At 36.2% G+C, this 25,254-nt stretch overlaps 2 protein-coding genes across 3 annotated transcripts in view; one reads left to right on the forward strand and one right to left on the reverse strand.

Moving 5' to 3' along the window:
- Flo2 (flotillin-2) overlaps positions 1-25,254 on the reverse strand; it is a 320,392-nt gene that overhangs the window by 124,404 nt on the left and 170,734 nt on the right. The window lies entirely within an intron of this gene.
- The window catches only part of LOC141431216 (uncharacterized), a 31,206-nt gene continuing 24,702 nt past the window's right edge, over positions 18,751-25,254 (forward strand). The window contains exon 1 of the mRNA XM_074092287.1: positions 18,751-18,859. The gene's annotated coding sequence lies outside the window, so the exon portion shown is untranslated. The remainder of the gene's footprint in view (positions 18,860-25,254) is intronic.

Consider the following 25,254-nt stretch of genomic DNA (forward strand, 5'->3'; position numbering starts at 1 on the left):
GAATATCGATAGCAGCTACATCACTATTTAATTTCGTCGAACCCTGGTAGCCCTTTATCTGTCTGTCATTGAATTTTCAATCAAGTCTCACGAATGGTTTCAAGTTTAATAGTTTCCGGTTGTTCTTAGCTATGTTTTATTTATTCAAATCAGTTCAGCGGTTTTCGAGATTTACATAGAACTTTGAAATGTCAATGTCGGGGGTTTTACAACTTATCTAAGGTTATGTTATGTTTGTTCTCAATCCAAACTAGTCTCATAACGATGACAAGTTGGATTATGAGGCAAGATTATAATAGCCACCACGGGCTTGACCGGTCTGTACTGTTTCTCCATAGCATCATATTATTAGATAACCTACAGTGTTGCAACTGCGCACGCGTAGGCGAGATAATTAGATGAAAAAGTGAAATTTGCAAGATTACTTCCACCGTTGTAAAGTTTTCACCGGGAAGACTTAAATATGAGGTAAATTGTAAAATCAGTTTACTACGCTTGATTAGAAAATAAATGTGTTACTTACTCGTATGTGTAAGATCGTAGCGGGTAATTATTAGCTTTTCCAAGCCACCACCTGCTATTAAATTAAATATTGCGATATTCTAGAATGCTTCAAAATGTTGCCGAATTTTGAAGGCACTTTAAAATATTGTCAAGTTTAAATTCAGTTTACTTTTGGATTATGTTCATTCAATTACAAAATGTGACTCTAGAAATGTTCCGAAATATAATCAATTTAAATATATGTCTACGTTACGACAAATTAAATCATAAATATGTATATGTTAGCAAGTATTTTCAAGGGCCGCCTTTAATACATCATCAATTCATCATTTATCAGCCGTAGAACGTCCAATATTGGACTTAGGCCTCCCAGGGCCTCCCCCATATAATTCCAGTGGCTTCGGTTGGAAACGACCTGCATCCACCGTGAACCCGCAGTCCTACGCTGCGCTTGCCGATCCGCGGTCTCCATTCGAGAACCTTTCGGCCCCAACGACCATCTGTTCTCCGTGCTATATGGCCTGCCCATTGCCACTTCAACAAGCTAATTCGCTTGGCTATGTCGGTGACCCTCGTTCTTCTACGTATCACCTCATTTCTGATTCGATCCCCTTGAGAAAAAATACAGAAATACAATTTGGTTTTCGTCCGTAGGTACATTTCTGTGAAAGAAACTACGCCTCGCTTCCGAGGTCGGCCTAGATATTTATACCTACCATTAAAAGTTAATTAATCTACATGCATCAATATGTAAATCAAATTAATCAATTAGTTATTTGATTGAGGTTTTTATGACTTTATGATAGGTCAAATCGTTATAGACTTGGTTATAGTCATACACCTGTTTACTGATTCAAATTAAATAATTGATAATATTGAAAGGCCCTTGGGTAACAATAATTCTTTATTTAAGCGGTATTGCCTAATGGCGTCATTAGTATAAATAAGTAAGTTTGTTTAGTTATTCATCTTTCATGTCAGATTGTAGTAGCGTTATATCGACGACATTGCATTAAGAAACACAGTAGTAGAGTTAGGATTATTTACGCAGGATGGAACTGAAAAGTACAGCCAGCAAAAAAAGCATGTTTTTTTTTAACAAAACTTATTTCTTAGGTACTGTGGGGACTGTAACTTGGTGAGAGCTTAGGTACTGGGCATCAACGCGCGTGACTTTAAACTATAAAATAATAACGTTGTTTTTCAATTATTTAGATTTATTGTGGAACTTATAAATACATTTACATAGAATGGCACCAGCCGCTTAGGCTATCGGGAGCAATCTGCGCTCCGGCATGTATACCACTGTCAATCTGTTTTAAAGTTATATTCTAGAAACACAATATAAAAAAAACCTATCCCTTTATACAAAACTAGGTTAATCTAACCTGCCAGGTGGTCAGTTTTACCACCTGCCAGCGGTATACAGCCTAGTTCCTACAGTACTTAACTTATCGTTCAAAGGTTAACTGGAAAATAAACCTTTAAACGATAAGTTTGCTTTTGTATATCTCAATTTCTTGTTACCTATCTGTTAAAATCATGTGTTTTATGTTCAATAACGAATAATACCAATTATAATTTCAAAATTAATCGACAGAAGTTCAAACGTGCAATTAGGACTCTCTTCACAATAAACAAGTAATGAAACAAAAAAAAAACAGCACAAACGTTAGGTAACCGCCTGACAATACATCTGCTTAGTCACCACGTTATCAACTTCTCGGTTTATGGGGTCACATTATGCAACACATAATATTAAACGCGGTGCGCCTCTGTAAAATGTGGATTTGGGACAACTTCGCCGCGTCGTCACATCGTCGCGTTGAGTTGGATCATAAGTTCACACTTTTCTAAATATTATGCAATTATGAAAGATACGGTGATATTAATAAACATGATAAGCTTGCGAAAATTATAACGAACTACTTATGACATTCGATATCAGGAACTGAGTGAACGAAGTGTGCAGGTGGTCTTATAACCATGTAGGATCATTTATTAAATTTCTCTTTATTTTATGTTATTTGATCCTCAGAAACCTCCTCGAAAGCGTCGCTTAATCCTTATAATCCTTTTCCAATAAATTAAATCTCGTGAAAAGAACTTAATACGTACCTATGCCTTAATCTGTTATTGTTATTGCTGACAAATTTCCACCGACATTGCTGACAGTTTCCCAAAAAAAATAATTCTAATCTGATTGTAACTATTCAGCATTTATTATTAATTATTCATCATCATCATCATGTCAGCCGAAAGACGTCCACTGCTGGACATATAGGCCTCCCCAAGGCTCTCCACTCAAACCGGTCTTGTGCTTTCCGCATCCACCGCGATCCCGCGATCTTAACCAAGTCGTCGCTCCATCTTGTTGGAGGCCTACCGACAGCTCGTCTCCCGGTCCGCGGACGCCATTCGAGAACCTTCTGACCCCATCGGCTATCAGTCCTGCGAGCAATGTGCCCCGCTCACTGCCACTTTAGTTTCGCAATTCTTCGGGCTATGTCGGTAACCTTAGTTCTACTGCGGATATCATCATTTCTAATTCTATCCCGCAGAGAAACCCCGAGCATAGCCCTCTCCATAGCCCTCTGAGTGACTTTGAGTTTTCTCATGAGGCCCATCGTTAGCCATCGTTATTAATTATTATCTTTGAAATACTTAAGAGCGTTTATTCCTGCTGAGTTGGCAACGTTGCATTTTTGTTAGTTTTTCTCGATTATTCCATAAAAATTGAATTATTTTCTTTAAAAACCGGTCATAAACATTAATTCGTTTTTAAGGAATATAAAAGTCTATCACGAATAATTGTTGGAGTAGACACATTAACTTATAAATTAAGAAGTGTTCTATCAGACAACATTATTCAATTTCATTTTTATGGAATAATCGAGAGAAACTAACAAAAATGCAACGTTGATTGATTGATTGATTGATCGATTAAAACTTTATTTTCGTTGCTATTACGTTGCCAGCTCAGCGGGAATAAACGCTCTGAATAAGGATTTTTTTGTAGGTGATCGCGATGCATAGTCGAGGAAACTGAATCGCGTACCAAGATGGAACGTTTTACGATAATTTCACTATGATTTCTTCGGCAAATGTATGGGATGTCAATATAAGTAGCGCAAAGGTCCTATACCACGGAACGTGATTCAGTTTCTTTACAGTCTGAAAACACTATCCCATCTAATAATAGTCAATTGGTGAATTAATTTATGAGTAAACCAGTTCTTCGTAAACCCACAACGTAAATTTTATGTAGAATAGTCAGCAATAATCATTCTGATAAATTAAAACGATGTTAAAATCACATCAAAGTCATCAAACACAAATGACGAATATGGACAGATATTTTCAAGGGACTGCAGAATTAAAAGATTGGACATAATAAATAATAAATCATGCACAATTAAAATCATAAAGCAAAAGTCACAAGGTCTTTTCATGGATAGATTTCTACATCGACCATTACATGGGTAATTTACATTAACAATTAATATGAACTGATGAAAGAGAAGCGACGGTGACCTTCACTAAAATAATGAAATGCTATAGAAATTAAATGTAAGTGTTACTTGAATGTTAAAACTGTTATTATTCCAGTTTGGATTGAGAAATTTACTTTAAATCAATGAGTCTACAATTCTACATCGTGAAGTAACGTGCAGAGCAGATTCAAAATTGCAGTCGCTGGCGAAATTACTGTACAAGTCCGTAATGTTTTGTTTAATTTCTAGAGGCTTACTCATAATAGGATAGAGATAGATGAAGCTGACATTTGAGATGTGGTATTGGCGAAGAATGGAGAAGATGAGGTGAAACGAGAGAGTCGCTAATGACACTATCCTGGAAAGGATCGCAGAAAAAGAATTAGATAGGTATTTGGTGATCTAATACCAAAATGAGTAGAAGGAAATATAAATAGAAAAAAAAGGATAGGAGAAGGAGAAAAATAGAGTACTTAGAACAAATGAAGAACTAGGCGTAATATCATATCAGAATATGAAACAAGACGCACTCAAATACAAGAACAGACTGAAGGGAACTGCACCGACAAGAGTATTATTTTCAAAAATTAAGGATGCATTATATGCATAGTGATGCATATGAGCCGTGGTGGCCTAGTGGTTTGACCTATCGCTTCTCAAGCAAAGGATCGTGGGTTCAAGCACCAGCTCACACCTCTGAGTTTTTCGAAATTCACGTGCAAAATCACATTTGTTTACCTCGAGCTTTAGTAAAAATCGCGAGGAAACCTGCACAAACCAGCGAAGCAATTCAATGGTGTTTGTGAAGTTCCCAATCCGCACTGGGCCCACGTGGGAACTACGGCCTAAGCCCTCTCATTGTGAGAGGAGGCCTGTGCCCAGCGGTGGGACATATTATATAGGCTGGGCTGATGGCTTGATGATGATATGCATAGTAAGCTCTATAAAGTTGACATGTATCACTATCACAAAACTAATAATAAGAAAAATGTAATGTTATTTGGGTTTTAGAATATTGCGATACTCGCCAATAAAACGTAGATAATCCTTTTCGAGCAATCTATGCAATTACTCATATCGTAGGTAATTATCTTAGGTACAGACCAAGGTGGGAAGATAAATCTAATGGGTTTTCAGTTTTTAGCCCAGAAGATACCTCGCATTTTTCTATGAGTTTTGAGATCTCTATAGACCACAGTTAATTTCTCTCAGTTCTGTCTCTTATGGTCTAAGTATAATCGATTGTATGTGTATGGGTAAGTGCCGAGTTCCAAAGCTACCTTAGTCATACAAATCCAAGCGGAAATAATACAAGTAAGTGAATGTCAGAGTGATTTGACCTTCCGAGACATTTCGGATGCCCAAAGGTAAGTGGGTATGTAGGTAGGATTGCTAGAAGCTAACACTTTGTGGATTGAAATTAAACTTTGAATTCTGTGGGTCTTACGTAACTAAAATAAAAGCATGTTTTACACAGAATGGGACGCTATCTATCGCGTATGAATAAATTCCTGGTGTGATATTAACCCTAAAATTGGCAGCGTATCTAATAAGATACTTAATTTAAGATCATCTTTTTGTATTTTTTTAAGTTATTTTTGTTAGCTCTACAAGAAAAAATGAGGCTTAAATTCTGTACACTTGACTCACCTTGCCAAGTTTAGGGTAGTATATTGTAGTCTAACAAATTAAAATTATAATGAATATTTAGCCATTGAAATAGTCTACACTAAATTGAGTTTAATTGGATATTTTCTTATAATTACATACTTAAAACTAGGATGCGCTTATGCGCTTCTACATATATAAACCTGTAGAGTCTAACACGAAGACTCAATAGAACCAGTCGCATTAGATTAAATTCACTTCTCACCCCGACAATCTAATGCAATTGGTCGATTCTGCAAGTCTCCTCTCCACTTTGCTTTTACGGGAATGCACCCTAAATAAATATGGGGACACAATCTCGCAGTGTATCTGTAACCTATTATATTTTGCACAAGCACAATTGGGTACCTAGAGTTTTCTGGGATCGATAGTAGACTTATAATTTACTAGAGTTTACCCGCGGCCTTGCACGCGTGAACTATTCGATCTGGTAGTTACAATTCAAATTCCGGGATTTTATAAAATTCCCCTGGGAAATCCCAACATTTATATCTTGGTCTTCATTGAGGTTGTGTTAAGGACAATACTGTCCAAAAGTCATTACTCTAAACCCAACGGTTGAAATTCCAAGATTTTATCCCTATCCCGTGGGAATAGCGGGGTAAAAAGTAGCTTGTGTTATTCCAGACGTCCAGCTACCTACACACCAAATTTTATGATTTTAAGCCCAGCGGTTGTTATTTCAAGATTTTATCCCTATCCCGTGGGAATATAGGGATAAAAAGTAGCCTATGTGTTATTCAATAATTCATCCAAATCCATTTAGTAGCTTTTGCGTGAAAGAGTAACGAACATACATCCAAACATACATCCCTCCATACAAACTTTCGCGTTTATAATATTAGTGGGATAATGTAGCCTGCTCACTACTGTAGATAAAAATTATTTTTCACTTAGCATTTTCTTTGTAAAAATTAATTGAAACTTATAGACTATAGTAGAGACTATTTAGACTAATAGGTTTTGTTTTTCGACTCTAAATAATTTCAACGACGCTGTACGTAGTTCCGAAATGCATTGCGTATAATTTGTGTGTAATGGTGGATAATACTAAATAAGGTCGCAAACGAATTTCCGCCGGCGCGCGCAAACGCCCGAGTTTTACTTTCACCCGGTCGCTGGATTTACCGCGCGCGCGCCTCCTCCCTGGCTCGTTGCGTCGAATTAAAATATCGAAATTAAACAAGTTTAGTGATGTAAAATACTACTAGAACTTACAGGACTAATGTCTCAGTTATGTGGTCTGTTCTCAAATAGTTGATAAATATTACAATAACGTCTCGGAATTACAATTACAATTGTCGCTAAATCATCGCAAACTGTATGGCTGTAACCTGTTATTTTCACTAGTCAGTGCAGATTGTACTTACCAGATTCCTACGTCTTTATAACTTAAATAATTTCAATGTTTAGTTTAAGATTCCTACAGGTGATTGCTTATAGTATAGGGACAATTTCCTCCTTTAGACATCTGTTTTGTGCTGTAACCTATAAATTTTATTTTACGTTTCACTGATAATAAAGAGTCACACACAAGTAGGACAACGTACGGATACATACAAGTAGGGCGATGCTAAATTCACTCACGAGCGTGTTTAAAGATTGTGAAGTAATAAGCTCTTACCTGAAATAAAACGAATTATATTAAAACACAGAAAACCCAAATTGACCTTATATAACCTAACCAACAAAAGTTGGAAACCCCCGACTTTGTCACTTCAAAGTTCAATATCTCAGAAACGGCTTAAATGATTTTGATTAAACATGCGTGTAAGAACCATTGCTAGAAAACTAGCTTTCAAATAAAAAAACCGCATTCAAATCGGTCTACCCGTTTAAGAGCTACGGTGCCACAGACAGACACACATAGCGGTCAAACTTATAACACCCCTCTTTTTGCGTCGGAGGTTAAAAAAGTCTATAATTGTAATTGAAGTCGACCCATAATATGCCACATGATACAGCTTGATAATACTAAAGTTCAAAAGGCCTAATTTTACAAGATCTATAAACCGAAGTACGACTATTAAAACGCCAGATATTTGTTTGACCTTTAAATCCCGAAAGTACATTTGAGAAAGCTTAAAAACCCGAAGACGATAATCCCGAAGTTTAAAGTACCTATATACATCGGATCGAACAATGGCATAGATTTAAAACTTAATTTGGTCCTGGAGCTTCGCCGGCAGGTTGTGTTTGTGTGTATGTTTGTCCGTCTTTCACGTCGTAACGGAGCGACGGATCGACGTGATTTTTGGCATAGAGATAGTTTATGGGCCCGAGAGTGACATAGGCTACTTCTTATCCCGGACAGTTCCCGAGGGAACAGCGCATGATAACCGAATACCACGCGGGCGGAGCCGCGGGTAAAAGCTAGTAATAAAATAAGGTAAATAGACGATTGCAGAGATGAACGTTTGAGCGAGCGAATCCAATACCTATACCTACATAAATTAGTATGTATTCGTCGTTACGAGTCGGTTGGCGCGTGCGCCGAGAATGATAGCCTACCGGTACATCACGGACTAGACTCATTACGGCGTTGCGTAAGCCTTTGTTAACTGAATCTTCGCGCGTAAGTCTGTAAATGCACAATAAGTTGCCCTTTACAATCTTCACCCGTAATGCCCAAACTACAAAATAAAATCGGGTTGTAATTAACGCAGCTTCTTTAAACTGTCATTTTTGGCTTCAAATTTAATTATTTGTCTTCTGAATTAATAAATCAGCGACTAATTTTAAGCGCCTAATAAATACCTTTCAAGCGACTGTAAATTGTGTAATCAAAGCTACGTTTTAATAAATCAGCATGACGATTATTATATAGCAACTAAATTTGTAATATATAACTACGTACAAATGTTAAGCTTCTATTTAAACAGGCAGACTACCGTACGCGTATAAGTTTGGTTACTCATAATTCTTTTTTAATATTGTTATCTTTTTTATTGTTAGTGTAATTTTATATTAGAATTGTTATTAGTGGATGGTATAGTAGTTTATTAAGTAACTTGGTTTCTCGGTGTATTGGTTCGCTGTAATACCGTGTAAACAAATTGAATAATAAATAAATAAATTTAATATTGTCACCTCAACGTAAAACGGCGCGGCTCGCGGAGGTAGCGGAGTGGATACAGTGGAGTAAAGCGGAGACAGCGGAGTGGAGCGGAGTACCACGGAGCAGAGACAGCGGAGCGGAGGCAACAGAGTGGAGCGGAGACAACGAAGCGGCGGCAGCGGAGTGGAGGTAGTGGAGCGGAGTGGAGGCAGTGGAGTAAAGAGGAGACAACGGAGCGGAGGCAGTGAAGTAAAGCGGAGGCAACGAAGTGGCGATAGACAATGGAGCGGAGAAGCAGATCGGAGGTAGTGGAGTGGAGCGGCGACAGTGGAGTAAATCGGAGGCAACGGAGCAGAGCTACGCTGCCTCCGCTCCGCTCCACTGTCTCCGTTCCGCTGCCTCAGCTCCACTCCGCAGCCTTCGCTACGCTGCCTCTGCTCCGCTGCCTCCGCTCCGCCCCGCTACGGCGGGGCTTCTATTTTCTGCTTTGAGGTACAAAAGGCAACGACCGAACCTATCATTTCTTCTGTGTTGTGTATCAAGGCAAAAGCGGCCCGCCAGAAAGTCGACGAAGCCCCGCCAAGGCGGGGCTTCTATTTTCTACTCTGAGTTTCAAAAGGTAACGAACGAACCTATTATGAAAAAAATAGTGTATTTTTGTTAAAGACTAACACACACTAAACACACTTCTAAATCGTGTCTAATTGTAAACAAATACATGCGACTAGTTGCGGTATTCTGAATGCAGCACGCTCTTTGGCCGGCCGGCCGGTTACGGCGCGTGCGCGCTCTCGCTCCCGCGCAGCACACCACGAGATGTGTTGCTAATTTTCATTAAAAAAGAAGACGAATTATTAATTTAGTTGCTAAGTCATTAATTACGATGCTCTTTATTGGGGGTTGATTTTGATTAAATTAGTAGACAGATATTGAAGCTCAAAAATAAATAAAGTAGCTGATTTACAATATTAGTCGCCGAATCATCAATTTTGAAGATAATGTATTTATCGCTAGCCGAATTATATTATTTGTTGTTTATAAATTGTCGCTCGATTTTGGATAATTTGCTGGTATTGTAAAGATGGCATATTATTTTAATAGAAGCTGTTCTATTAACCCGTTGCTTACATACAAAAACAGATGTTCCGTTGCGGATGTTAAATAAAACTTTAGTCGCTGCACTTATTATTTCCCAATAAAATCTAGATAACTGTTAGGTATAAGTAATTGCAAAGTAAGATTCTAAACTCGCCAATTTTTCCGAAATAATACCTATATTTTTTCTCATAATTACACATATCAACTATGGAATTATGGCACTAATTTGTAAATTTGTCGAAGAATAAAACTGATTATATTATAGATTAACATCGACCGATCCGACTGACCATCCGACCGAACCGAATTCGGTCACGGTGACCGCTTCAACTCCTAATTACTATGGCGCTGCCGCTGATGCGCCTTACGAAGCCAATATTGGCGGTGAACGTGTGCGCGCATTTGGGGCATTTAAGGACACTACCCTCATAGCCATAGGAGATGGTTGCTGGTGGTCGAATCTTTAATTCGTCTCGTTGAGCATAGAATCATAATTTGGTTCAGTTTTGAGTTGTTTTAATTGATCAGAAATTCAATCTGCGTTATTTTATGGAGGTCCATTTTTATCCTCGTAAAATTTTGATTGTCATAATTTCAAACTTTTCAATCAAGAAAAGTAACAAGGTATTTTTGTTCCGCTTCCTCCAGTCCGAGTATCTTATTTAGTATTTAATTCAGTACACCTTAATGTGAATTTTCTATGTTCCCAATACTAAAAAGCATAAACATGAATATTTAAAAAGCTGTTTCTAATCCCTTTATACACGGACGATGAAACCATAAATAAATAAAAACCGATTACAGAAGTAGACTTTGGGGTTAGACAGTAATACTCATGTCCGAAGTTGTAAATTCTTGTCTAGTTTGCGTAAACAAACATGGCATACAATTAACATAAGAAACACTATATTCACACTAAATCACATTTGTCATGGTAACTAGGCGGCACCATTAGCATTTATTATAACATTAAACGTTTAAAGATGGTCTAGTTTATCGCCAATATTTATTTAGTTTCCCACGACAGTTGCGATCGGTCAAATGCTAGTTATTAGCAAGAAGCGAGCAAGTCGTCTCTTGGAAAAAAAGGCAACGACAACAAAATCAGAACTGCTTAAAAATGAAGAGATTTTTTTTTGCTGTAAACGAAATAAAACGTTTTAAATAGCAGTACACTAGATATCGCATCTCAATCTAATGATATTTGAGCATTGAAGCATAAATAGAAGAAAAAGAAAATAAATGCATAGTACATAATATACTCAAGATAACAATAAATAAATCTAACTTGGAGCTAGATTACCAAAATATAAAGAAATTGAGTGAATTGGATATCTACTACTTATTTCATTTGCCCTCTATAGGTATTCCTCCTTGGATAAGAGAAAAAAGCTACAAGTCTTACAACTAAGATAAGCCAAAGGCTACTAGAAACACAGGGAAGCTTAAAGTTCCATCTTACAGACTGGCTAAAACCAAAAAGTCTTTTCTGGGAAATTGCATAGGTTTTTATAATACAATTCCAAAAAATATTATAAATGAAACGGATACAAAATACAGATCTATTGTCAAGAAGACATTAATATCAAAGGCGTTTTATAAAGTTAATGATTATATCATGGACAGGGATATTTGGAAATAATTCCGATCCGCATTAGCGATCCCTTCAAATAGCAAACCTACTGTGTTAAAAATAAAGTTGTGTTTAAATACTTGTGATGTATACATATCATTTAATAATATTGTTAATCTGTTTTAAAAAAAATATGCCTCGTTGAGTTTCTTGCCGGATTCTTCTCAGCAGAGGTTTTTCCGAACCGGTGGTAGATTTTTTTTTGACATTCATAAGTGCTTGTTAACAAAGAAAACATTTACCAGCAACTATTACGATATCTTTTTGTAAACATTTTCATAGAAAAAGGAGTTCGACGATCGGAATGTACGAGTAACAGTCCAGAAACTAGCATCATCCAATTAAATTAATGCCAAAAAATTACCGATTACAGATACAAATGAAGAATTGCTTCTTAAGCAAGTAATACAAGAACTGCCGGATGTTTATCATGAAACGGGCAATCATAGACTCTACTCGATGTTGATAAGGAAAAATCTTGTAGATACAAAATAAAACAGACATGTGCGAAATTAAGCGCATTATATATTCGAATAATCCAAAGTTACGTAAAATTTTCTAAATGTATTGGATATACCTGAGTAAATGTAAATACCGAAATACATATTTATAAAAGATTTATAAACTTGCCGATTATTGGTTATGTAAGAACATTGACCACCATAAGAAGGAAGATCGAAATGTCAGTGACAATATTAGCATCAACATATACACTTTCCTTGTGGTTGCTTGTGAAATATTTACTCAGAGATATTAACTTAGTGACAGGACACTTCATTCTTGTATTGGTAATAGCTTCTCTGCTTCCGTTCATTACATATAGTACTTCATAACATACATCTCGAATGTTCAACGCACTTTATCTCATCTAGATTTCTTGAGCTTTTTCAACCACCGCTTTTCTAGATTAATTTATTTCAAAAACAAATATTTTATCCCCACCACCACACTTCACTGAGGCGTTTCGAATTCAATCAATGTTCATCCCCAGAGCAACTCTCCTGTTTGGTTGCTATGAGAATGAAATATTTTATCGTCGTGCGATATTTAAGTGCGAAAATAAATCTGCCTGACTATCTGTTACCTCTTTATGCATAAACCACTAGATCGATTAGAAGAAATTTATTATGGAGTTAACTTCAGACCATGGAAATGATAAAGAAAAGTTTTATCCCAGAAAATTGCAGATACCTAGGTATCTCACGGAATAGCGATAAACGAATTATTCGCAGACAGACTCGCGGGCAATTTGAAAAAAATATGATTATATGATACTTCTTTTTTCTGCAACATAGTAATTAGGCTCTATATTAAAAACCTCGTGATTACATAGCGACATCGTGTCAAACGTAAAAAGCAAGTTTACTGCTAGTTTTAGTTTTATTATACTGTAAGTTGGCGGTACTGATGGAACTACGAGTAAAATAGGTAAATCTTTATTTATCTCATTCTTTCTATACGCGTAACCCTAAAATAAATAAATAAACTATATCTGAACGCGTATCATTCGCACCTACTGGTTCGAAAACTTTGAAATGCGTGTTCAGACCGGAAAAGCAAAAGTTCACCCACGACAGAGTCAGCACAGCTTAGTCAACCTCCTGATCAATAACCAGTCCTGCGATTTTCTTATTTAGAAATCCAAAGCGTAATATGATACTGGATGTTGAGGCAGTACACTTTAAATCGATAACAATCAATATTAGACAAGAAATTAAACACCTAAGACAAATCGGTACTTACTTATTTGTTTGTATTCGGTGAGGACGATAAAATAATGTTTGTCCGTATTAGAAAGATATCGAGTTTGCTGTAATCGTATATTATACCTATGCGCAGTAAACAATTATAATTGCTGACAATAAAATAATAGTAAAATGATAGCTTATTTTTGACAGTTGCGAAAAATATTATAAACGGTATTTTTGTGAAAATATATAAATATAAACCTTGGCCTAAAAATTAGAATACAGATAGTAGAATCTACTATAGTGAAATCAATTGAAAAAAACATAACCCTCCTTCGGGCAGTCGGATAAAAAAATACTGACTGATTATAACCTTCAGGGTCCCGGATTTAAATCCCGCTGGGGCAGCCGTTCGAACGATGAATACGAAGGTTTGTGCCTTAGTCGTGTATGTTATAGTTATATGATATGTAAGTATTATATTTTTATTTTATTTTTTTATTTATATGATTTATGTATGTAAGTATTTATCGATGTATGTTTAGCTTATCCGTTGTTTATTACCCATAGTGCCTATAAATAATTCGGAGCAATTCGGTTCGGTTCGTTTGCTCTCTCGAAATATAATAGACTAGATTGGTTTTTTGGAATCTTTTTGTATTTTTTATTTCAATTCCAAATTTTTACTTTTACGGTCATCCCGTAAAACCAGTGATCAGTGATGGTCTTATTTTTCTGTTTTTTCTGTGCATCTATATTTCAGTTTGTATTTTCAATAATAGACTAGCTTTTTCCCGCAGCTTCGCCCGCGTGGAATTCGGTTATCGCGCGCTGTTCCCTCAGGAAATGTAAATTTTTCCAGAATAAAAAGTAGCCTATGTCACTCTCTGGCCCATAAACTATCTCTATGCTAAAAATCACGTCGATCCGTCGCTCCGTTTCGACGTGAAAGACGGACAAACATACAAACACACACTTTCGCATTTATTATATTAGTATGGATAAGTACTCTACCACCAACGCGAACGCCTCAATGTGACCACGACCGCTCTGCCAAGAGCGACACGACAACGAAGAAAAAGACTACACGCACTAAAATCAGAAAGATGGGAATAGTTTATTCTAGTACAGTGGCAGGAACTAATTATTTTTAATACTTAGTACTTACATGTATTACACAAGCAGCGCAGCGCCGATCCTGGGGTAGAGCAAGACGTGCGGTCGCTCTAGCCGCCAGATTGCAATGGGCGCCATTTTCCCGTTTCCAGTGCAAAATAAAATTATGATGGCACCTTTTGAGGAGCGGGGAAGCGTTGTAGACAGTCTCGCTCTACCTTGATCAAGGGCTAGCACCGGCACTGTATACAAGCCTACACAAACACATACAAGCTAATTTACATATATACCTATAATTAACGATGTACATACAGTAATAATCATAAAGACTGTAAACGTGAAACTTACAACAGTAATTTGTTTTCAATCTGACTAATGTTACAGCCATGAAGATATACGCTATCGGCCTGCGGCACCGACGTCTCACGCAATGTAATTACATTACGATTCAAATCTATTTTATGAACGTACTTGATCAAAATCTGTAGCAGAATAACTTCACTTTCTACCAATATGACTTCATGCACCTCCGTGAGTGATATGATCTGATTTGAGAACTGATTGAAAGCGGAAGAGAGAAGAAAATTATCAAGTTGTTTACTAATAAAATGTGCATGAGTTGTCCTTCTGCAGCATTAAATAAACACCATCGTGCATTAAAATTCAGGTAATACGGTAAATTAGGTAGGTACGGAATGTCGACTTATCTACATTATACGGACAAGTTAACTAATACATACAACAGGTCATCTTCTTAAGTTTTATTACCTATAGTGCTTAATAATGCGCTAATTAATGTCGGTAGACCTCCAACAAGATGGAACGATGACCTGGTTAAAATCGCGGGATCGCGGTGGATGCGGAAAGCACAAGACCGGTATGAGCGGAGAGCCTTGGGGGAGGCCTATGTCCAGCAGTGGACGTCTTTCGGCTGACATGATGATGAGTCCCTTTGCATGTTTGATTCCAATAATACATGGAAAATTACATTCTAATTAATGGTGCTTAATAATCTAACCGTGCATGCTCAGGATAGGGAAGGGTGGCGGAAGAAAGGGGAGGCCTTCGCCCAGCAGTGGGACATATTACGGGCTAAATAAAATATAAAAACTTTGACCAAGCTTGTTAGTTTAAAAAAGGCTCCATTCACCGAAGGACAATATTTTACTTAACCAATTTAGAAAAATTTAAAAAGATATTGTCACTAAAAAGTTCAATATCTCAAAAATGGCTGAGCCGATTTGAATGGAACTTAACTAGGAATCACCTCGATTAAACTAGCTTTCGATTAAAAAGCTACATCAATACCGGCCCATGTCTTTAGAAGCTAGTAATGCCACAGACAGACACACAAACGCACATAAACATAGTAGTCAAACTTGGAACCCTCTTTTTGCGTCGGGGGTTAAAAATGATCACGACTCTTCGTCTATCATAGGGTAGTCACGGGTGGTTTGACATAGAGCTCGTTTTTAGGGTTCCAAGCCAAAATGGCAAAAACGGAACCCTTACAGTTTCGCCATGTCTGTCTGTCTGTCTGTCTGTCTGTCTGTCCGTCCGTCCGCGGCTTTGCTCAGGGACCATCAATGCTAGAAGGCTGTATTTTTGCACGGATAATATGTAAACTATGCCGACAAAATGGTACAATAAAAAATTAAATTAAAAATATTTTTTTTGGGTACCTTCCATAGACGTAAAGTGGGGGTGATTTTTTTTTCTCATCCAACCCTATAGTGTGGATTATCGTTGGATAGGTCTTTTAAAATCACGTCCTGTTGCTGGGCACATCACTTCACTATGTTCAGCTAATCTGAGTTTGCTTCCGTTGATTATGACCGTTAAATGATCATTAGAAAGTGACAAATATGTCAATAAATCCTAGATTCCCCAGTGTAATGATCAGATTATGCAAAGCCAAATTTATATATCATTGAGATTTCATAAAAAATATCCTTACTTATATTAAAAACTCAAAAGTTTGTTAGTTTATTTGTTGCGTTTTCACTGTTTAAATCATTAAAAAAATGTTTACACCAATTAGTTAATAAAAAAGTCATAATATAACATTATTGTTTTATTATGACTTTTTTATTAACTAATTGGTGTATTGCTTATGCAATAAAATAATAAAACTATCCTAAACTTAAACTACTTACATGCAATAAAAATAAAACCTAAAACTAAAACAAATTACTTACAGAAACGATTGCCATGAATCTTTGTATTCATCATATTAGAAGACCAGAATAAGTAATAGGATACTTTTTATCCAGCAAAAATTAGCTGTTTCCAAGGGCGCGCGATAATTATAATGAATTATTCGCAAACGAAGTCGCGGGAAACAGCTAGTTAGAAAATACTTGTAAATATAAAAATTAAACTCAATATTATGCATCGATTTAATAATTAATGCAGATTAAATTAGCGTCATTTCGATGTCATTTTTTTTGCAAATTTCTAGAATACATATATTCATATTTACTTTTCATATTTGTTCACGGCTAGTCTAGCTCAGATAAGAAATTATTATTTGATTTATGTATCTGACGTATTAATTATAGTTGACGGTTGTAGCAAATCAAGATATCTAGCGACTATAAAAATATTAAGAATGAGTTTTTTTAGGCTATATTATGTACGTAGGTAGTATACCACATTTCAAGTCAATCTGACCATTGGCAGTGAATTATACCTTGCAATGCAAGATTTGAAGTAAACAAACAATTAAACGAAGAGAAGCTTGTAAAAAAATATATGATTCTGTTTCTTTTGAAATGACTCAAAAACATAAAATGATCACGACTCTATTGATCGATTTTTCTTCATTATACATAAACTATTGATCGATTTTTCTTTATTATACATAAACTATTGATCATTTTTTCTCTATCATACATAAACTCCTGATCGATTTTTCTCTATTATACATAAACTATTGATCGATTTTTCTCTATTATACATAAACTATTGATCGACTTTTCTTTATTATACATAAACTATTGATCGATTTTTCTCTATTATACATAAACTATTGATTGATTTTTCTCTATTATACATAAACTATTGTTAACTAAAAATAAGAAATTTTATTTGTGAATATAAATTATTTGCAGTTAGTTAAATTTATAGGGTTTTTATCGTTATGATTTTGTTTAGGCCTCTATTCAAGGCACCTCATATTCTACTTTTTCTCACTCAGAAAACATGCTCTACATAACCTACTGACTTGAGCTATGAGTAAGTCCATGGTACGTCTAAGGTCAAAAAAAAACCATTAAAAAGACCATAAAAACTCACTTGACACCGAACATACTTTACTTACTAGCTTATGATTGAAAAGTCAATTAATTGTTATACAATCCCAACTAAAAGGATTATAAATAGTATAGTAGTAAAATAAAAGCGCAGAGGCTCCTGAATATGATAAATAATTCTTTTTGAACATGAAACTACCGTGAGACTCACTCCTATTAAATTATATTGTAACTGATAACTCACGTCTTAAATCGAGTTTAGCTCGACATGTTTCGGGCTATTTCGTAGCCCTTCTTCTCGGAAGCACACGACTCGGCAACTGCCGCAACACGCACACTACACGCCACCGCTCTGCTTGCGTAAAAGAAGAAACCGAGGGGATGAAGACGACAAGACGAGTGAGAAGAAGGGCTACGAAATAGACCGAAACATGTCGAGCTAAACTCGGTTTAAGACGTGAGTTATCCGTTACAATATCATTTAATATGAACAATTCTTTTATTATAAGACAACTAGTCCTAAATCCCTGTACGCGATTAGGTAGAGACTTTACCGCTCTAACTATACAATAAGGAGTAGTATTACAATAACAATTGGTATAGTCCTTGAAGTCTCAATTTCCCGAAGTTTTCTTTAAAAACATCAAGTTAGGTTTTGTCTCGATCGGAACTCGATTTATGTGCCTCTATTTTTAACTAACATTAGAAAAAGGCGGAGTTCTATATTCCACTGCCAATTTAAAGCAGATGACGCGGACATTTAATCGGAAACGCGTTCTGAACTTATTTTTGTGTGTTCATGTCCGTGGTGCCGATTTTTTACACAAAGTTTTTTGTTTATATTTGTGAGTAGAATTCAAACTAAATAAATGGCCGATTTACTAATAACATATTTCACGGCTGCCGAGAAAAAGACTCGAGATTAGCTTTATAATCTAACTTGTTGTATCTAGTCCTTACTTCTTCCTGTTAAAAAAGGTTTCCCGGAAGATATCGCTGTGAAGCGATAAGGCTGCCTAATCTAACCTTGTAATTTTCTCTCTGTATCCCTATTTTCCGTATCCCTTATTATTGTGGTATACAGTAAAAAGTCATTGTATTGTATTATATTATATCAACACCTAAGGAGAAGACCTGGTAGTAGAACAGATAGATCTGACCTATCTGCATGTCGCAACGTCCCTGCACTTTCAGCTCGCGCTGCGGAGGCGTGCGCGAGCGCAGTGCAGCGCTAGCGCGGGCGCCGACGCGACGCGGCGCACTCTCTCTCGGTGAAAACATGTGCTTTGGTTCCATTTGTTAGCTACGCCATTCTATTTGGGATTTTGCGTGGATCCTTTTTTTCGGTAAGTTATAGTCAAATAAACACCGGATAACTCGCGTCTTCGAGTCGAGTTTAGCTTGACACTGAGTTCACTATGAGGTAGTTTCATGATCAAAATTTTACGAGTAATAACTACAGGACTTACAAGGAATTGAATTGTCACGTGAGGATACTCGTAAAACGTGGCCGCTAACATGTCTTAAAAGCCATTTATCTTGTCATCACCTGGATGATCGTTGTTCAAAAAGGATAACGTTTTATTGGTGAGCCGGTACCGTAAACTTAAACATATGAAAACAATAAACAATGTGCTCATTGACGGTGACACGACAAACTTCATCATCGTTTGTAGAAAGAAATAAACATGAAATTTCTATTCTTCTTACAATTAGTTCTGTAGGTAGTGCTGAAATTACCTATTTGCACGATCATATTAATATTATCCAGGCCCATTGATAAAAGATAGGCTTATAAAGATATAATATATATATTTACATCAAAAACTGTTTTGTTCTTTGTAATGCATGAAGAATGAAATAACCATAAGATTTGCTCACGTAATGTTACCTAGAAGTAGGTTATCACAGTTGGATAATTACCTTGCTTCTTCGAGCAAGAAGGATTAGGTGGGCAATCGCTCCCGTTTAATATGCCATTTATAGACTGCCACAAAGAATAACTCAATTTATGTATTAGTAATAGAATTGCAGTATTTAATGCTGTATGATTACAATTTTTAGGAGCAGCTTATAGAGCAGTGTCATCCACTAAGAATTTTTATGTGCACGGAGCCAAGCAACCCGTGGACTTCCCTATTAATTACTAACTTCAGGTTTTTGTCAAAAAAAGCATTGTGATCACGAGCGTGATCACTTTATAATCCCACTTGAGATCTCAGGATGCTACATGGGTTAATGAGATGACTTCTGTTAGCTCCTGTATTACCACAACCTACAATTCCAAGGATTAGTAGTTTTCAACGATTAAGTGTTATCGTAACGACCTACTTGTTTGTTACGGGATGTATTCCCGTAATTCCTTTAGTGAGTACGATAAGTTGCAGAGAAGAAATACCCCCCGGTATGGTTGCCGCTGTTATATGGGGTAGGTACTACCGGCAGATGAGGTCAAAGACATTAACGCTCTACTACCTTGTCGCAGTTATTTGTTTGACTTCTGTATAAAATTGACAAAAGGCATACAGTGACAAGTGACAAGTCTCAAGCAGAGGTTCGTGGGTTCAAACCCCGGCTCGCACCTCTGAGTTTTTCGAAATTCATGTGCGGAATTACATTTGAAATTTACCACGAGCTTTACGGTGAAGGAAAACATCGTGAGGAAACCTGCACAACCTGCGGAGCAATTCAATGGTGTGTGTGAAGTTCCCAATCCGCACTGGGCCCGCGTGGGAACTACTGCCTAAGCCCTCTCATTCTGAGGGGAGGCCTGTGCTCTGCAGTGGGACGTATAATATAGGCTGGGATGATGATACAGTGACAAAGTACTAAAGCGTAAATATATCTTTGACCTCAAGTCTACGAGCAGCGGCACAATCACGGGTAGGATAATATTATAATGATACAAAATATTACTACTATGATATTATAAAATTACTAACATCGAATGCCAAAAGATTCTCAAAATGAGCCATCCGCGGTTCTCATTCGACTATAACGCACATTATAATGATACGTTACACATTTAACACTTACCGAAACTCAATTAAAAATTAATGTAATTTAATAACTGGGTAAATTGAGTGGGCTGGTAGCCAACCAGTGCGTACTTCCTGATTATGAAGATTATGTAGCGAATGCATAATAGAGCCCCGGGCCACTGGTACCGTCTCGTTGTGGTTGCACACTTGCGTTCGTTACCATGTTATCTTTAGAATCACTGACACTTTTTTCTTTACTTCTTTACTTTCGTCTTCTTTTACTCGTAGTGACCAAAGGTTTGGTTTTGACCAAGATATCTAGTTTCGGCCAGTTTTGTGATTGACAGTTGGGAGAGGTCCATGCTATGCAGTGGACTTCTTTTGGCTAATAATGACAGATAAATGATGAATATGACATTAAGAAAGAACTAATTCTGTGAAATCTTATCTTTTTTGACATGTGTTATTTTCAATTTACGAGTAAGTATTACACGTTAAATAAGTTTCGTATTCGGTATTAATCTTGTTGTAATCAAACACTAATAAGTAATATCTCACGTGCTACTATCTAACGGCGAAGAATCGACTTAATCCAAAAGGATTGAAGGTTGATTGATTTATGTATAAACATAGAGGAATCAACCAATGGAGCAGAAATATTATATGATTTATTTGCAAAAAAAAAAAATCCAAACTACAGTGGCGATTGCTGCAGTCTAATAGGGCATATTAGGCAAAGCTCTGCGCAGGGGACGACACTACCGCAAACCTCCATGACAACGTCAGTTCTCTTTATATAAGGCAAAGATTGCGTGCCTAGCGCAAACATGACAATCAGACCTAAGCAGTATTAGTACCTATAGAAATCATGATATTAGTAACAAAACGACACTACCGCAAACCTCCATGACAACGTCAGTTCTCTTTATATTTTGTCGCCACGACAAACATGACCTAAGAGTATTAATACCTATAGAAATCATGATATATTTATTAGTAACAAAATAACGTTTTAGCCCGAACGAAGCTCGGTCCACCCAAGTGCTTACTAATAAAATATGTTAGAAACATAAATGGGTACAGTGTGCGAGTTCTCTGGCCAATTGTTACGAATAATTATATATAGGTACAGTACAGTGCTTTTATATAATTTACATAAATGGCGATTAGATTCATGTAAAAAACCACATCATTTTTAATTATACCAGCTGTAGTTGCTGCCAACTATTTGTTACGCGACATATACCGCGATTAGATTACCTTTAAATGAGCTCCCGATAATTCGTTACAAATAGAAACATCTAATGTAACCAAACGTGAATTAAGTAGTAAACAGTTTTGTTGTCCGCAACGTCATTTCGAAGAAATTATTATCCTTTCTCGGGATAAAAAGTAACTTATGTTAATCTAGGATAGTTTAGCTTTTTACGAGTTAAAGAATTTTTAGAATCGATTCAGTAGCTCCAGAAATTACTCCCTATATACAAACACACACAAACATCACGCCTGTATTCCCAAATGGGGTAGGCAGTGCACACGAAACGTTACCGTTTCGGAGCCACTTTTAGCAATCTTAGGTTTCAAGTTTGACAAAAATGGTACAATAGTGACAGGTTGCTAGCCTGTCGCTTGCGGACACAACCTCCCTCGGACTCCCCTGTATACAAACAAACAAATATTTTTTTATTATATTATAATAGCTATAGAATACCGATAGGCAAAGAGTTAGATTAAAATAAACATACAATTATCATTTTGCAACCACATACTATTATTAATCATCATTTATTAAGAAAATTATAAATAACAAATAAGATACAATTATCGGTTTATCAGAGCAGTAATTTATGCATAAAATAAATGATCACGTGCTTTAAAATCGATTAAGAAGATTGATATTCTCGAGATAATAATCGTCGGTGTTCATCATTTGGCATGTGATTAAATTACGAAAAATCTACTACATAAATGTTAGTGATTTATCTCGCGTACCTAAATAATTTGTTTCAGAAGTCGTCATTCAAATACATAATTATGTAAATTAGTGAACCGTCGTTAGCTATAGTTTAAATTCATTAGTTACTTTGGTCACGAACCCAATCAAGTTAAATAATCTAATTCATATGTATAAAAGTTAATTAAAATTAATAATTCATGCTTTAGACTCAATCTTGGGCTTAGTGCTTCCTCCGTAAGTGATCCTACTAATATTATAAATGTGAAAGTTTGTGAGTAAGTGAGTGAGTGAGTGAGTGAGTTTGTGAGTGAGTTTGTGAGTGAGTGAGTATGTTTGTTCCTTCTTCACGCTGAAACGGCGGGACGCATTTGGACTAAATTTGCCCGATGTTCCCACGGGATAGGGATAAAAGCCCGCTTTAGAACTCATTAAATCTTACCTCACACAAAGAAAGCAAAAGGTAGCGATTAACGGAACGGTATCTGAGGGATCTGTGGTCGAAATGGGAGTGCCTCAAGGATCCATTCTTGCCCCATTCCTGTATCTTATTTATGTAAATGACCTAACTTATATGGTAAGCCAAAAGTCGGGTATTGTTATTTTTGCTGACGACACGTCCTTACTGTTCAAGGTTAGTAGAAAAGATACCGACTTCATTGAACCCAATGAAACCCTGGCTAAAACCAAAATTCCAAAAAATATCACAAATGAAACGGATAGAAAATTCAGATCTATTGTCAAGAAGACATTAATATCTAAGGCGTATTATAAAGTTAATGATTATATCATGGACAGGGATATTTGGAAATAATTCCGACCCGCATTAGCGATCCCTTCAAATAGCGAACCTACTGTGTTAAAAATAAAGGTGTGTTAAATACTTGTGATGTATAGATTATCTTTAATAATATTGTAAATCTGTTTAAAAAATATATATATACCTCGTTGAGTGTCTTGCCGGATTTTTTTTTTGACATTCATAAGTACTTGTTATAGCCTAAATTGAATAAAGATATTTTGACTTTGAAAATCTCGAACTAATAACCGCTGGCCATAGAGTCATGAAATTTGGTATTTAGATAGCTGGACATCTGGAATAACACATAGGCTACTTTTTATCCCGATATTCCCACGGGATAGGGATAAAATCTCGAAATAACAACCGCTGGGTTTAAAGTCATGAAATTAGGCATGGGTGTTTTAATTTAACGACAACGAAAACCATGACGTAATTTTAGGGAATTCCCACGTGAATTATTAATGAAATCCCGGAATTTCAATTCAACTGCTGTATTCTAATGATTTACGCGTGCGAAGCCGCGGGTAAACGCTAGTAAAATATAATTATATTGTTGCAACACGCTTAAGCTAACAGTATAGGAATTGCTCATTAGAGTATAATTCCATTAATATTATTCAAATTCAAATTCAAAAATATTTAATTCGGACTATTGTACATTTGGCACACATCATCCATATTATATTTAAAGTAATTTTATTATCAAGTTATACATCGTATGTGCAATCTAAATATGTGATGTAGTTATATTCAATTTATTGTAAGTATGTTTCAAACACAATCCTTGTATTGTTTCTGAATAAATAAATAAATAATAAACCAAACAATACAATAATTAGCCTAAGCTTTTGGCATTCCTACAGAAACACAACAGTTTGGAAAAAAATTAACTTTGTACTTACCTACTCTATCTGTTAGCGGCTGTACTCTATGAACTTAACCCTTTTCCAGGCGTATTGCATACCTATAGCGACCACATAAATGTATACAAATATTATACCTTGCTAAAATGTAAATATGGGACAAAATCAATTGAAGTCTTTATAACCTAAAACAAAAAGTTGGAAACCCCCGACTTTGTCACTTCAAAGTTCAATATCTCAAAAACGGCTGAACCGATTTTGGTAAAACATGTCTAAGAACCATCGCTAGAAAACCTGCTATCAATTAAAAAAACCGCAATCAAATCGGTCCACCCGTTTAAGAGCTACGGTGCCACAGACGGACACACACAGACACATAGCGGTCAAACTTATAACACCCCTCTTTTTGCGTCGGGGGTTAAAAATATGATTCGTTATTAATTTAATCTGCCATAGGTAAACAATATAAACTAGATTCGCGGCGCCTGGAAAAGGGTTAAACAGCTAGGAATTTTGTTTTTTTTTTAAATTTCGTGATGTATAGGTAGCATACAGCAACATAGTATTTTTGCCTCTGACCGTACAGAACCCTCGGTGCGCGAGCTCGACTCGTATTTCGTCATTTCTTTTATTTTTTATCAACTGTCGACGAACAGACTACATAATTTACTCAAAAAAAAGAACAACGAGACGCAGATTGCATTTTGAATACAAAACAAAAATAAGTTTGCTTATGACTCAAACAAACGATCAATTTCTAAAAGTTAGTTGGATTCCGAACTCACTTACCGAGTATAGTAATTTCGTGCAACATTTATTTCGCGCATAAACTTAAATGCACTTCACACCTGACATCGCAATTATCAGAAGCAGTAGTCACAACATATGCTACGTTAACATAGCAATTATTTCTAACTGGCGCAGAGTCGAAACTTTACAGCCAAAACGTTGCCCACCCTACTGAATGATATAACTGAAATAATTTCTAATTCTCAAAAATATGTGGCAATGTAACATGTGACTTTCACTGAGACAGGTATAAATCTTAATGAGTTTAATTAGCGCTTCTCGCGTTCCTTGGAAACAGTCGACTGACAGTACTGACACTAAGTATAATGTTTAGGATTTCGCAGCAATATTA

Source organism: Choristoneura fumiferana, chromosome 9 (assembly GCF_025370935.1).
Source record: "Choristoneura fumiferana chromosome 9, NRCan_CFum_1, whole genome shotgun sequence".
Classification (NCBI taxonomy): domain Eukaryota; kingdom Metazoa; phylum Arthropoda; class Insecta; order Lepidoptera; family Tortricidae; genus Choristoneura; species Choristoneura fumiferana.